This window comes from Lepidochelys kempii, chromosome 2 (genome assembly GCF_965140265.1).
Source record: "Lepidochelys kempii isolate rLepKem1 chromosome 2, rLepKem1.hap2, whole genome shotgun sequence".
Classification (NCBI taxonomy): Eukaryota; Metazoa; Chordata; order Testudines; family Cheloniidae; genus Lepidochelys; species Lepidochelys kempii.
This window is the reverse complement of record NC_133257.1, coordinates 168,158,281-168,172,290: the sequence shown is the minus strand read 5'-3', so window position 1 is coordinate 168,172,290 and position 14,010 is coordinate 168,158,281. Positions and strand designations below refer to the sequence as shown.

Here is a 14,010-nt window from a genome sequence, read left to right as displayed (position 1 = left end):
TGAAGCTTTTGCAGATCTGAGGACCACAGTAATCCAGCACTAGTAGCCCCAGTCTTTCTCAAATGGTAGGAGAGGAAGAACACCCGGTCCTGCTCCCATGTCCATACTACTATTTTTAGTGTGCTAGGTCAAGCTGAGCTAGTGCAGTAGGCTGGGAGTCACATCTCCCAGCTGCAGCTTAGACATATGGTAGGAGGCCCACACGCCTACACACCCACCTCCTATGCTATGCATGAGAAATGCCCCGTTTGTGAGGACCTACTCTGCAGAGGCTCTCCAGAGTAGATCTCTTGTTTGATGGGGTCTGAATCATCAGTACTCCTCTCCACAATAGTGTGGTTAGGAAGGAGACTAAGGGTATGTCTACACTGCAGGTATAAGCCCGCAACTGGCCCATACTAGTTGGCTTGGGCTTGAGCTAAAGGGCTGTTTAATTGCGGTGTAGATGTTTGTGCTCAGACTGGAGCCCAAGCTCTAGGACCCTGCAAAATGGGAGGGTGCCAGAGCTCAGGCTGCAGTGTGAGCCTGAATGTCCACGCTGATATTAAACAGCCCCGTAGCCAGGTGTTTACCTGCAGTGTAGATGTCTCCTTAGTGGCCAGCAGGTCAGAGGGCATCCCCTTCTGTGGTTCTAGCAGAGTGTGCTGGAGCAGACTCCTGTCAACATCCTAGGTTTTGCTGGGACAGGGCTCCTCTCCAGCAAGGAGCTTTAAAAATAAATATATTACTGCTCACTTTCACTTAACTTTTTTTTTTATTATTATTAATACTGTCTGCGTTTAGTAGCGAATATAATTTGATTGTGTAGTGTCAGGTATCATCACATTGCCTTTTGTTCCCAATATAAACTCTTCCCTCTCCCTCACTTCCCTGTTCTATTACACAACAAAAAATATTGTAATTAGGGGTTAAAATCTTGGCTTGGTTTGAAGTCAATAGCAAAACTCTTTAGTGGAGCCAGGATTTCAGTCTAATGGTCTGTCTACACAGCAATAAAAGACGCCTGGCACTGAATCGCAGAGCCTGGGTCAGTTGATTCAAGCTTGTGGGGCTTGGGCTCCAGGGTTAAAGCAGTGTAGATGTTCAGGCTCGGGATGGAGCCTGGGCTATGAAAACCCACAAGATGGGAGGGGCTCAGTGCCTGGGTTCCAGCTCAAGCGTCTACACTGCTATTTTTAGCTCTGTAGCCTGGGTAAGCTGACTTGGGCTCTGGAACTCAATGTCATGGGGTTTTTTTGATTGGTACGTAGACACACACACACACACTCTAAAAGTGTTTCTGAATTCAGTTCAATGCAACTAGCAAGGTGTTCTAAAAAGAACCCATAATATATACAACTTAAATGTGTGTATTAAAAGTTATAAACATAAAAAAGAAGCTTACAAGAAGTGGAAGGTTGGACATATGACTAGGGAAGAGTATAAAAATATTGCTCGGGCATGTAGGAATGTTATCAGGAGGGCCAAATCGCACCTGGAGCTGCAGCTAGCCAGAGATGTCAAGAGTAACAAGAAGGGTTTCTTCAGGTATGTTGGCAACAGGAAGAAAGCCAAGGAATGTGTGGGCCCCTTACTGAATGAGGGAGGCAACCTAGTGACAGAGGATGTGGAAAAAGCTAATGTACTCAATGCTTTTTTTGCCTCTGTTTTCACTAACAAGGTCAGCTCCCAGACTGCTGCGCTGGGCATCACAAAATGGGGAAGAGATGGCCAGCCCTCTGTGGAGATAGAGGTGGTTAGGGACTATTTAGAAAAGCTGGACGTGCACAAGTCCATGGGGCCGGACGAGTTGCATCCGAGAGTGCTGAAGGAATTGGCGGCTGTGATTGCAGAGCCATTGGCCATTATCTTTGAAAACTCGTGGCGAACCGGGGAAGTCCCGGATGACTGGAAAAAGGCTAATGTAGTGCCAATCTTTAAAAAAGGGAAGAAGGAGGATCCTGGGAACTACAGGCCAGTCAGCCTCACTTCAGTCCCTGGAAAAATCATGGAGCAGGTCCTCAAAGAATCAATCCTGAAGCACTTGCATGAGAGGAAAGTGATCAGGAACAGCCAGCATGGATTCACCAAGGGAAGGTCATGCCTGACTAATCTAATTGCCTTTTATGATGAGATTACTGGTTCTGTGGATGAAGGGAAAGCAGTGGATGTATTGTTTCTTGACTTTAGCAAAGCTTTTGACACTGTCTCCCACAGTATTCTTGTCAGCAAGTTAAGGAAGTATGGGCTGGATGAATGCACTACAAGGTGGGTAGAAAGCTGGCTAGATTGTCTGGCTCAACGGGTAGTGATCAATGGCTCCATATCTAGTTGGCAGCCGGTATCAAGTGGAGTACCCCAAGGGTTGGTCCTGGGGCCGGTTTTGTTCAATATCTTCATAAATGATCTGGAGGACGGTGTGGATTGCACTCTCAGCAAATTTGCGGATGATACTAAACTGGGAGGAGTGGTAGATACGCTGGAGGGGAGGGATAGGATACAGAAAGACCTAGACAAATTGGAGGATTGGGCCAAAAGAAATCTGATGAGGTTCAATAAGGATAAGTGCAGGGTCCTGCACTTAGGACGGAAGAACCCAATGCACAGCTACAGACTAGGGACCGAATGGCTAGGCAGCAGTTCTGCGGAAAAGGACCTAGGGGTGACAGTGGACGAGAAGCTGGATATGAGTCAGCAGTGTGCCCTTTTTGCCAAGAAGGCCAATGGCATTTTGGGATGTATAAGTAGGGGCATAGCGAGCAGATCGAGGGACGTGATCGTTCCCCTCTATTCGACATTGGTGAGGCCTCATCTGGAGTACTGTGTCCAGTTTTGGGCCCCACACTACAAGAAGGATGTGGATAAATTGGAGAGAGTCCAGGGAAGGGCAACAAAAATGATTAGGGGACTGGAACACATGAGTTATGAGGAGAGGCTGAGGGAGCTGGGATTGTTTAGCCTGCAGAAGAGAAGAATGAGGGGGGATTTGATAGCTGCTTTCAACTACCTGAAAGGGGGTTCCAAAGAGGATGGCTCTAGACTGTTCTCAATGGTAGCAGATGACAGAACGAGGAGTAATGGTCTCAAGTTGCAGTGGGGAAGGTTTAGATTGGATATTAGGAAAAACTTTTTCACTAAGAGGGTGGTGAAACACTGGAATGCGTTACCTAGGGAGGTGGTAGAATCTCCTTCCTTAGAGGTTTTTAAGGTCAGGCTTGACAAAGCCCTGGCTGGGATGATTTAACTGGGAATTGGTCCTGCTTTGAGCAGGGGGTTGGACTAGATGACCTTCTGGGGTCCCTTCCAACCCTGATATTCTATGATTCTATGATTATGGCTAAAAGTTTCAAGCTACAGCGACTATCTTCAGCTCTTAAATGCATATTTAGACAGCTCAATAAAAATGTTATAGAGATACTGGGCACCCACAAATACCAATGCAGTCGCTTTAGACCCCAAGGTTTGTAAACATTGGCCTATATATTTTAAATGTTTAAGGCCAGTAGATAATGACAGGTCTTTCCACAATTTTTGCTAATAGTTTATTTTAAAAAATATAGATCACTCACTTTTTTGCAAAGACTGACCTCCCTGTTGAAACCATCACAATATTGCACTCTAAAGGTAGTCTTGCACAGATTGAAATTCAGCCAGAGAATGCTAGCCTCAGCAAATGTTCTGAGGCTACTACCACTATACTTACCTCAATGAGATGCCTCGTTGGAACCATTTAAATTAGAATGTTATTAACCAAAGTCATTTAATATTTATTATCTATTTCACTGCTCTGTGACAGTATTGCATTTATGGTCCTAGGAGCAGTTTCAAACACAAGGTTCATTCAAATGAATGGGCTGCCCAGTCCCCTTCATAGAGCAATCTCATTAGATCTCACAAGTGAAGTAGGGATTTGGTGTGCACTTGAGTGGGACGTCACCAAGGATAAATTAAGGTGATGCAGAAAGTAATGTTGGAGATTCTATGGGAGCTGCTCCTTCCCTCTCAACCAATGCACCAAAATGGCATTGTGGGGCTGGAGGTTCCTTTTTTACCTGAGATGTAGGTCCATTTTGTCCCTAAGTTTTCATAACAGTTCTTGGTGAGTCTGCCCAAAAGTACTCTGGACAAATTCTATCTTGGGTGATTACATTTTCCCTAAACTGTTTGTGATGGTGGTTATCACTATAGCTGCCTTGTTCTACCCTAGAATCAGCTGCATTGCATTCCTGGATGAAATAATCTCTGTGGGTTTATACTCACTTTAGAGACTGTAAAAGTGCTCTGAGGCATGCGAAAGGTGATATAGATCTATATATAGATATATTATCCAGTGGCGGGGGGAGTAAAAAAGGGAGAGAAAGTAGCAAGAAAACTGCAACTTTGGAGTTTTAAAAACTGCAATGAAATGAGAAAATCTGGTATGAAATGAAAAGTCGTTAGTTTATTTTGAAAACCTGTTTTAATTGAAAAAAGTTTGGATAATTATGTATAATCAGTAAATGATATCTAGGAAGTAGGGTTAGTAAAACATAATTATCCAAACTTTTTTCAATTAAAACAGGCTTTTCAAAATAAACTAACGCCTTTTCATTTCATACCAGATTTTTTTGTTTCATTGCAGTTTTCAAAACTCCAAAGTTGCAGTTTTCTTGCTACTTTCTCTCCCTTTTTTACTCCCCCCACCTCCAGATAATGGGGGCGGGGCGAAGGAAAGAGGAGTAAAAGTGAAAAAGAGGTTTAGGGGAAGTAAAAATGGGATAGAAAAGGAGTCAGAGGGACAAAAAGTCTCCAAAAGTAAAATGGGGGGAGATACAGAATAAAAAGATTTTGTTTAGATTTTTTCATTAGAATGGAAATAATATTTTTGTAACAAATTAATTTATATTTTTCAACCAGCCTTACTAGAGAGACACCTGGTACATATCAAGGCACATTTGAGGCTGTTCTGTGTTTAGCCCTCTTAACTCTGACTGGTAGGTCTTTGTGTTCAAGTGTACACACTTAAAAATTATTTTATGGCTGTCTGAGAATCCTGTTGACAAACCAGTAGCAAAAAGACTGTGGAGACTGAAGCAGATGGTGACAGCTTTTCTTTATATTGTTGTATGTTAATTTAATTAGGCATAGGTCAAAGAAAGCTTTGTATTCATCTATAGCTCCTCTAGGCTTATGCATGTCATACTTCTGATGCAGGGCATTCAGAGCACCAGATACTCCATTACTGTATATTCCTAAATATGTAATGGGTCAAATCTTGCCTTCAGCTTAGCTTTTCTTGCATTGTAAAAGAGTAGAATGTAGCGCCAGGAATTTATTTGTAAGGGTTGCTGGCAGGAAGACGGGGGAATTGTTTAATCACTCTGACGCTGTCACTGTTTTTATTGTGGACTTTCATTGTTCATAAATGATTAATGTTCATGTGAAATACCTTCAAATGAGATTTCATGATGAACAAAATTTTCAATCTTATTTTTTGTGCTTTAATGGATCAATGGATATTCCTCCTCCCCCCCAACCTAAAATTTCTTGTTTAGAAAGATTGTGGTGATGCTGTACAGATGTAATCAAATCCCCTGCCAAGTTCAACCCTTTATTGCAGTGAGAGAATTCCCTGATGCAGATCATCTCCTCCCTTGCAACTTTGCAGCAGTAGATGGCATTAACTGGTTGCTCTAAAACAGGAGCTGACTGTGAGGTTTAGCCACAACCACCATTACAGAAAATCAATTCTGTATCAACTCACTAGCTTTCAGCAAACAAGAAAGTCAGACCACACTGCAGTAAAGATCAGGGAGTTCATGGAAAAATTTATGGGCCCATTCCAGCAGAATATATCTCTGGTCTTCTGAACCACGCAAATTGTGAAGGGTTGCAGCCATTGGGTCTGTGGCAGGTTTACCTGGGAACAGGCAGTCAGCAGTGAAAGCCAGAAAAGAACAAATGAAACTGTCTATGCATTGTGGAGCTTTCTAGGGGGAAAAGCTTGTGCAAAGGAGTTCCCAGCCTTGCGTACATTAATAGTCCCTATACTTGGTCAACCTGTCAAACTTTCTCTGCATCTGTTCACTCTGCAGAAGTGATTCCATAAAGTAACCCTCACTTTGTAGATTCAAATAGGAAAGTTGAGGTTTCTAGTTCAATGTTTAGGCCATAAAAGCAAGTGGAAGAGGAAACAAACTGATTATCATTGAGGAGGTTCACTCTTCATCCTGCAATTGTTGCTTGTTTGGCAGCTGGAGGATGAAGTAATCTTTGGGCTACATAATCCATCATGGACTTCTGCTCCAGATATGGACTGGCTACAGAACTTGTTCATACACACCATGTGTTCATCATAAGATCTTTTCATGATCTACCAGGTGTGGCTAAGGTTTGTTTAAATAAGGTGGTATACACACAGCACTGCCTAGTGGCTGAACAGTATAATTCAATGATGACAAGGGTGGATGTGGTCCACTCCCAATAACTGAGGAGGAGGTTTCAATACCAAGAGAGGGAAAATGGCTTTTGTAGTGAGCCAGCCACTCCCAGTCCCTGTTCAAGCCCAAATGAATGGTGTTAATTTCAACAGTTTCCACCTCAGCCTGGACCAGTCAACACAAGAAATCCACTTCCTGGACACTACAGTGCAAATAAGTGATGGTCACATAAACACCACCCTATACTGGAAACCTAAGGACAGCTATACTTACCTACATGCATCCAGTTTCCATCCAGGACACATCACATGATCCATTGTCTAGAACCAAGCCCTAAGATTTCTAGTTATCTGCATTTGCTCCAATCCTTCAGACAGAGACAAACACCTATAAGATTTTTATCAGGTGTTCTTAAAACTACAATACTCACCTGGGGAAGTGAGGAAACAGACTGACAGAGCGAGATGGGTACCCAGAAGTCACTTACTATAAGACAGGCCCAACAAGGAAAATAACAGAACACCACTGGCCATCACGTACAGCCCCCAACTAAAGCCTATCCAGTACATTAATGATCTACAGCGTATCCTGAAAAATGATCACTCGCTCTCACAGACCGTGGGAGGCAGGCCAGTGCTCACTTACAGACAGCCCCCCAACCTGAAGCAAATACTCACCAGCAACTATACACCACACTACACCACAGAAACACTAACCCAGGAACCAATCCCTGTAACAAACCCCATTGCCTACTCTGTCCCCATATCTACTCTAGCAACACCGTCAGAGGACCCAACCACATCAGAAACACATCAGGGGCTCATTCACCTGCACATCTACTAATGTGATATATGCCATCATGTGCCAGCAATGCCCCTCTGCCATGTACATTGGCCAAACTGGATAGTCTGTATGTAAAAGAATAAATGGACACACACAGACATCAGGAATGGTAACATACAAAAGACAGTAGGAGAACACTTCAGTCTCCCTGGACATTCAATAACAGATTTAAAAGTAGCCATCCTTCAATCAAAAAAAAACCTTCAAAAACAGACTTCACAGAGAAACTACAGAGCTACAGTTCATTTGCAAATTTACCACGATTAATTTGGGCTTGAATAGAGACTGGGAGTGGCTGGCTCACTACAAAAGCAATTTCCCCTCTCCTTGGTATTGACACTTCCTCCTCAATTATTGGGAGTGAATTACATCCATCCTGACTGAATTGGCTTTGTCATCATTGATTCTCCACTTGTAACTCCCTTCGCTTTATGTGCCAGTATATTTATGCTTGTATCTGTAATTTTCACTCCATGCATCTGAAGTAGTGGTGTGTTTCTATCCACAAAAGCTTATGCCCAAACAAATCTGTTAGTCTTTAAGGTGCCACCGGACTCCTCGTTGTTTTTATGGATACAGACTAACACGGCTACCCCTCTGATACTTTGAGTATAATTCAATTTCACACTCCATTTTCCTGTTTAAGTTCTACATTCCTACAATTTACACTATCACAATGTCTTTGAAGTTCAGTATGTATCAGTCTGTTAAGCATCTCTGAATCATACTGGTTTCCTAATTACATGACATAAAAGCATAACAATTTGGTTCATTGGCTATCCATTAGTTGCAATAACTGGCTATCTTTGGTCTAGAATTCTTGAGTTGTCCTCTTGTTCTGCACCTACCATCTGCAGAGTATGCTCTGTTCATTGTTCTCTCTGCGGAACAAACTGCAGATATTGACAGTTTTTGATGAACTCTGCTGTCAGTCTTGATCACATATGATTTAGGTGCTGAATTTGTTTTCTTTGAAACTTGTAGTTGTCCATTCCTTTTCTTCATCCGATTTGAAATAAACATAGTCTCCAGGTTCTGGACCCAGCAGTTATCTAATTGAGTGACTTCTGTTGTGAAAGCCTGAAGCTCTTTTAGCCTTTTAATTGAATTTTTGGCTATTCTCTTCATGTCTGTCCACTTTGGAGACAAATTCTTTTCCAAAGTTGGAATGGTAATTCTGAGTTGTCTTCCCATCAGGAGTTGTGTGGAACTATATCCAGTACTTGTGCTTGGTGTTGATCTGTAACTCAGAAGAGCAAGGAATGGATCTTCCTGCTGTAGGATTTTCTTGGCTGTCTGTACAGCGCTCTCACCCTCTCCATATTAACCACAAGCTAATGGACTGCTACTAATATGACCAAGATCATATTTCATTTGAAATGACTTAAATTCTGCTGCAGTGAACAAAAGTGCATTTCAGTTTCTTGATAACACTGTCATGTTATATCTTTCAATTACACTATTTCTGTATTCCTGAAAAAATAGTCCATGGTCACCAGATAATGATGTCCTCTGAATTTGCATAAATCTGCAGCTAGTCTCTTCCAAGGTCTGTCTGATAGACTTGTTATTAAATGTTCTTTGTGTTGTATTGCTTTGATAGTTCTGCAGTATTCACATGCAGAAGAACTTTACGTCCTTGCTGATGTACGGACACCGTACTGACTGGTTGGCCCATTCATGACATTTAGTTAATTTCTTGATGTCCTTCAACGGGTGAGGTTTAAGATTTCTCCTCTCATTTAATTTGGAATTACAATGCAATTACCTTTATGTCTGAGTCCATTTGACTTGCTTAATTGTCCATACACTGCAAAGTAGTCTCTTGTCACTTCCTTAGTGTCCTTTAGATACTTGGGCCAGCCGTCCCTAATGTAAGCTAGAGCTACCAAGTTTGTCAAGATTGCTTTTTGTGGCTGGTGTAGTCTCTTCTCTGACACTGGTCTGTATGTGTTGTGATAGAGTTCCTCCTCTGCCTTGGTGGGTCCTGTGCTTATTGGCAGCTTTTCTTGCCTCAGAGGTTTACGGCAGCCCTCAGTTTAGCCACTTTCGTGGTTCAAATCTGCCATTCATTGTTAGCCTCATCACTGGCCAGCATGGGGAAAGGAAGAACAATCCCTGCAGTCTCTGCTGATCCACCTAGTGGATCGGAGAACAGGCCAGAGACCTTCCCCTCTGGTGGAAACCACAGTCCAGTTCAGTTCCTCCGGTATCAAGTAGGGAGTTGGGGGGAATGGGGGGAACCCGGGCCCGCCCTCTACTCTGGGTTCCAGCCCAGGGCCCTGTGAATTGCAGCTGTCTACAGTGGCTCCTGTAACAGCTGCATGGCAGCTACAACTCCCTGGGCTACTACCCCATTGCCTCCTCCCAACACCTTCTTTATTCTCACCACAGGACCTTCCTCCTGATGTCTGATAATGCTTGCACTTCAGTCTTCCAGTAGTACACCTTCTCACACTCAGCTTCTTGCGCTTCTTGCTCCCAGATCCTCGCATGCACCACAAACTGAAGTGAGCTCCTTTTTTAAACCCAGGTGCCCTGATTAGCCTGCCTTAATTGATTCTAGCAGCTTCTTGATTGGCTGCAGGTGTTCTAATCTGCCTGTTTGCCTTAATAGTTTCTAGAAAGTTCCTGATTGTTCTGGAACCTTCCCTGTTACCGTACCCAGGGAAAAGGGACCTACTTAACCTGGGGCTAATATATCTGCCTTCTATCACTCTCCTGTAGCCATCTGGCCTGACCCTGTCACACTGTCCACAGCATCTACATATGCTTTTACATTACCTTCAAGCTCATGGGTAGTTGAGTGTGATACTGGGCTCTGTGACAGAGTGTCTGTTACTACCTGATTTTTCCCAGGAACATATTTTGCAATTGGGTTCAATCCCATTAACTTTAGCAATAGACACTGGCATCTCAGAGGTACTTGATCAGGTTTTCTCCACTGATACAAGGGTTACAAGTGGTTTATGGTCTGTTTTCAGTGTAAATGAATCCAGTTCACTCAGATATATTTGGAAAAGTTCTCACATGCCCATACACTTGTCATAAATATAAAGGGAAGGGTAAACCCCTTTGAAATCCCTCCTGGCCAGGGGAAAGCTCCTCTCACCTGTAAAGGGTTAAGAAGCTAAAGGTAACCTCGCTGGCACCTGACCAAAATGACCAATGAGGAGACAAGATACTTTCAAAAGCTGGGAGGAGGGAGAGAAACAGAGGGTCTGTGTGTTTGTCTATATGCTGGTTTCTGCCGGGGATAGACCAGGAATGGAGTCTTAGAACTTTTAGTAAGTAAGCTAGCTAGGTATGTGTTAGATTATGATTTCTTTAAATGGCTGAGAAAAGAATTGTGCTGAATAGAATAACTATTTCTGTCTGTGTATCTTTTTTGTAACTTAAGGTTTTGCCTAGAGGGGTTCTCTATGTTTTTGAATCTAATTACCCTGTAAGATATCTACCATCCTGATTTTACAGGGGGAATTTCTTTATTTCTATTTACTTCTATTTTTATTAAAAGTCTTCTTGTAAGAAAACTGAATGCTTTTTCATTGTTCTCAGATCCAAGGGTTTGGGTCTGTGGTCACCTAGGCAAATTGGTGAGGCTTTTTACCAAACCTTGTCCAGGAAGTGGGGTACAAGGTTTTGGGAAGTATTTTGGGGGGAAAGACTCATCCAAACAGCTCTTCCCCAGTAGCCAGTATTAGTTTGGTGGTGGTAGCGGCCAATCCAAGGACGACGGGTGGAATATTTTGTACCTTGGGGAAGTTTTGACCTAAGCTGGTAAAGATAAGCTTAGGAGGTTTTTCATGCAGGTCCCCACATCTGTACCCTAGAGTTCAGAGTGGGGGAGGAACCTTGACATGGTGGCATAGTGGTGGGATTAACCTGAAATCATTTTGAGATCCAGTTGAGATTTTTTGAACTAGAAATACAGATTTTAAAAAGGAAATTTTTTTTTCCTTTGGAAAGGAAGTCCAGAAAGCAGCTGAAACTGAAAGCAGCTTGTTTTTTCTCTGCTTTGTGGCCAAGCAGAGACAAAAGGGGATTATCTTTGTGAATTGCAGGTTTTCTTTGCCTGGAGGCAGGGTACTTAACTCCTGCAGGGAAATTCACAGTCTTCCAACCCAGAGTTTTTTTTTCTTTTCTTCCTAAAAGTAAATAGGGGGTGTGTGTTCTACCCATTTGCTTTTTCTTTGGGCTGGGTAAGCAGGTTTCAAAGTAGTTGGAGGTTTTTTGCTTTAATTTAGGCCCAGAGCAGAGACAAGGGAATTGTCTTTTTCTGTAGGCTGACAATCACTATCAGAGAATAGGTATTCTATTCCAGCACAGCAAAATTTTACAGCCAAGTTTTGTTTATTTCTAAACCTCGGGTGTAAAGTTAGTTAAAAACAGAGAGGTTAGAATGACAAAATCCGCGGCTCGACTACAGCTGGAATTAGCCAAATTTCAGGCTGAGGAAAAACAAAGGGAACATGAAAGACAGATAGAACTCATGCGGCTGAAGAAGGAGGTACAGGAGGCTGCCCACAAGAGGGAAATGGAGGCAAGGAAGCATGTGGAGGAGGAGAAGGAAAAAGAGAGGAAGCATGTGGAGGAGGAGAAGGAAAAAGAGAGGAAGTATGTGGAGGAGATGGAGAAGATAAAGGCTCAGCAGAATATCCCAACAAACCCTAGTAATCCTTCTGCAGGTACCACTTCCCATCCCAGAAAGTTCCCCACCTACAAGGCAGGTGATGATACTGAGGCCTTCTTAGAAAACTTCGAAAGGGTCTGCCTTGGGTACAACATCTCTACTGACCAATACATGGTAGAGCTGAGGCCGCAGCTCAGTGGACCCTTAGCTGAGGTGGCAGCTGAAATGCCTAAAGAACACATGAACAAGTATGAACTGTTTAAATCCAAGGCGAGAGTCAGAATGGGGATAACACCCGAGCAGTCTCCTCGGAGGTTCACAGCCCTAAGGTGGAAACCAGACGTGTCATTTACCCGACATGCCTACCACATTGTGAAACATTGGGATGCCTGGATATCAGGAGCAAGTGTTGAATCTCCAGTAAATTTGCCCTTCCTAATGCAAATGGAACAATTCTTAGAGGGTGTTCCTGAGGAAATAGAAAGATACATGCTAGATGGGAAGCCCAAAACTGTAATCGAGGCAGGAGAGATTGGAGCCAGATGGGTGGAGGTGGCAGAGAAGAAGAAAACTGGTCGCAGTTGGAGCGGAGACCAGAAGGGACAACCCCAGACCACACCCTATTACCGGGGGCCGCCCAAAGCCCCACCTACCTCCCAAAGAACCCTCCAGACCCCTTATCGTCCCACCACCCCGTTCTCCAGCAACCCTCCTTGCCCCAGTGACCCGTCAGCTGGACGATGTTTTAAATGTAACGAGCTGGGGCATGTAAAGGCCAACTGCCCCAAGAACCCCAACAGATTACAGTTCATTGCACCGGAATCACACCAGAGGTCCACAGACTCAGATACCTCCCAGATACCCTTGGAGCGGAGGGAAACTGTGAGTGTGGGCGGGAAGAAGGTCACCGTGTGGAGGGACACCGGAGCACAAGTGTCAGCTATCCATGCTTCCTTAGTGGACCCCAATTTAATCAACCCAGAGATCCAAGTGACGATTCAACCCTTCAAGTCCAACTCTTTCAATTTGCCTACAGCCAAGTTGCCTGTCCAGTACGAGGGCTGGTCAGGAATGTGGACTTTTGCAGTCTATGATGATTATCCCATCCCCATGCTGTTGGGGGAAGACTTGGCCAATCATGTGAAGCAGGCCAAGAGGGTGGGAACGGTCACCCGCAGCCAGGCTAAACAAGCCGTGAGGCCTAGCTCTGTTCCGGAAACTTCTATCAGGACCCGGTCAGAGGTGATGGACCCGGACCCCAGGCCAATGTCTGCAACAGCAGTAGTGGATCCAGTCCCAGAACCGGAACCAGCTGAACAACCAACACCAGACCCCGTGTCAGCACTGAATCCAGTACTTGCAACCTCAACACCAGAGGGCCCCACCGAACCTGAACTGGCAGCAGCCGATAACCCTACACAAGAGGCTCAGCCAGAGCCTGAATCCCAACATAGTGCACCAGCGGAGAGCGGTTCACAGTCAACAGAAACAGCTCCATCCCCTATATCGCTTCCAGAGGGACCAAGCCTAGGTCCACAATCCAATGAGAGACTGATGTCTCCAGCATCAAGGGAACAGTTCCAGACCGAACAGGAAGCAGATGAAAGCCTCCAGAGAGCTTGGACGGCGGCACGGAGCAACCCACCGCCTCTCAGCTCTTCTAATAGATCCAGGTTTGTTGTAGAAAGAGGACTTTTATACAAGGAAACTCTTTCTGGTGGACACCAGGAAGACTGGTATCCTCAGAGACAGTTGGTAGTTCCAACTAAATACCGGGCCAAGCTCTTGAGCTTAGCCCACGATCACCCTAGTGGCCATGCTGGGGTGAACAGGACCAAAGACCGTTTGGGGGGGTCATTCCACTGGGAGGGAATGGGCAAGGATGTTTCTACCTATGTCCAGTCTTGTGAGGCGTGCCAAAGAGTGGAAAAACCCCAAGACCAGGTCAAAGCCCCTCTCCAGCCACTCTCCATCATTGAAGTTCCATTTCAGCGAGTAGCTGTGAATATTCTGGGTCCTTTTCCGAAAAAGACAGCCAGAGGAAAGCAGTACATACTGACTTTCATGGATTTTGCCACCCGATGGCCGGAAGCAGTAGCTCTAAGCAACACCAGGGCTAAAAGTGTGTGCCAGGCA

At 44.2% G+C, this 14,010-nt stretch overlaps 1 protein-coding gene across 3 annotated transcripts in view; it reads left to right on the top strand.

Annotated features, from left to right (window-relative positions):
• Positions 1–14,010, top strand: part of VWC2 (von Willebrand factor C domain containing 2) — a 117,259-nt gene that overhangs the window by 70,157 nt on the left and 33,092 nt on the right. The gene's annotated exons all lie outside the window — the stretch shown is intronic.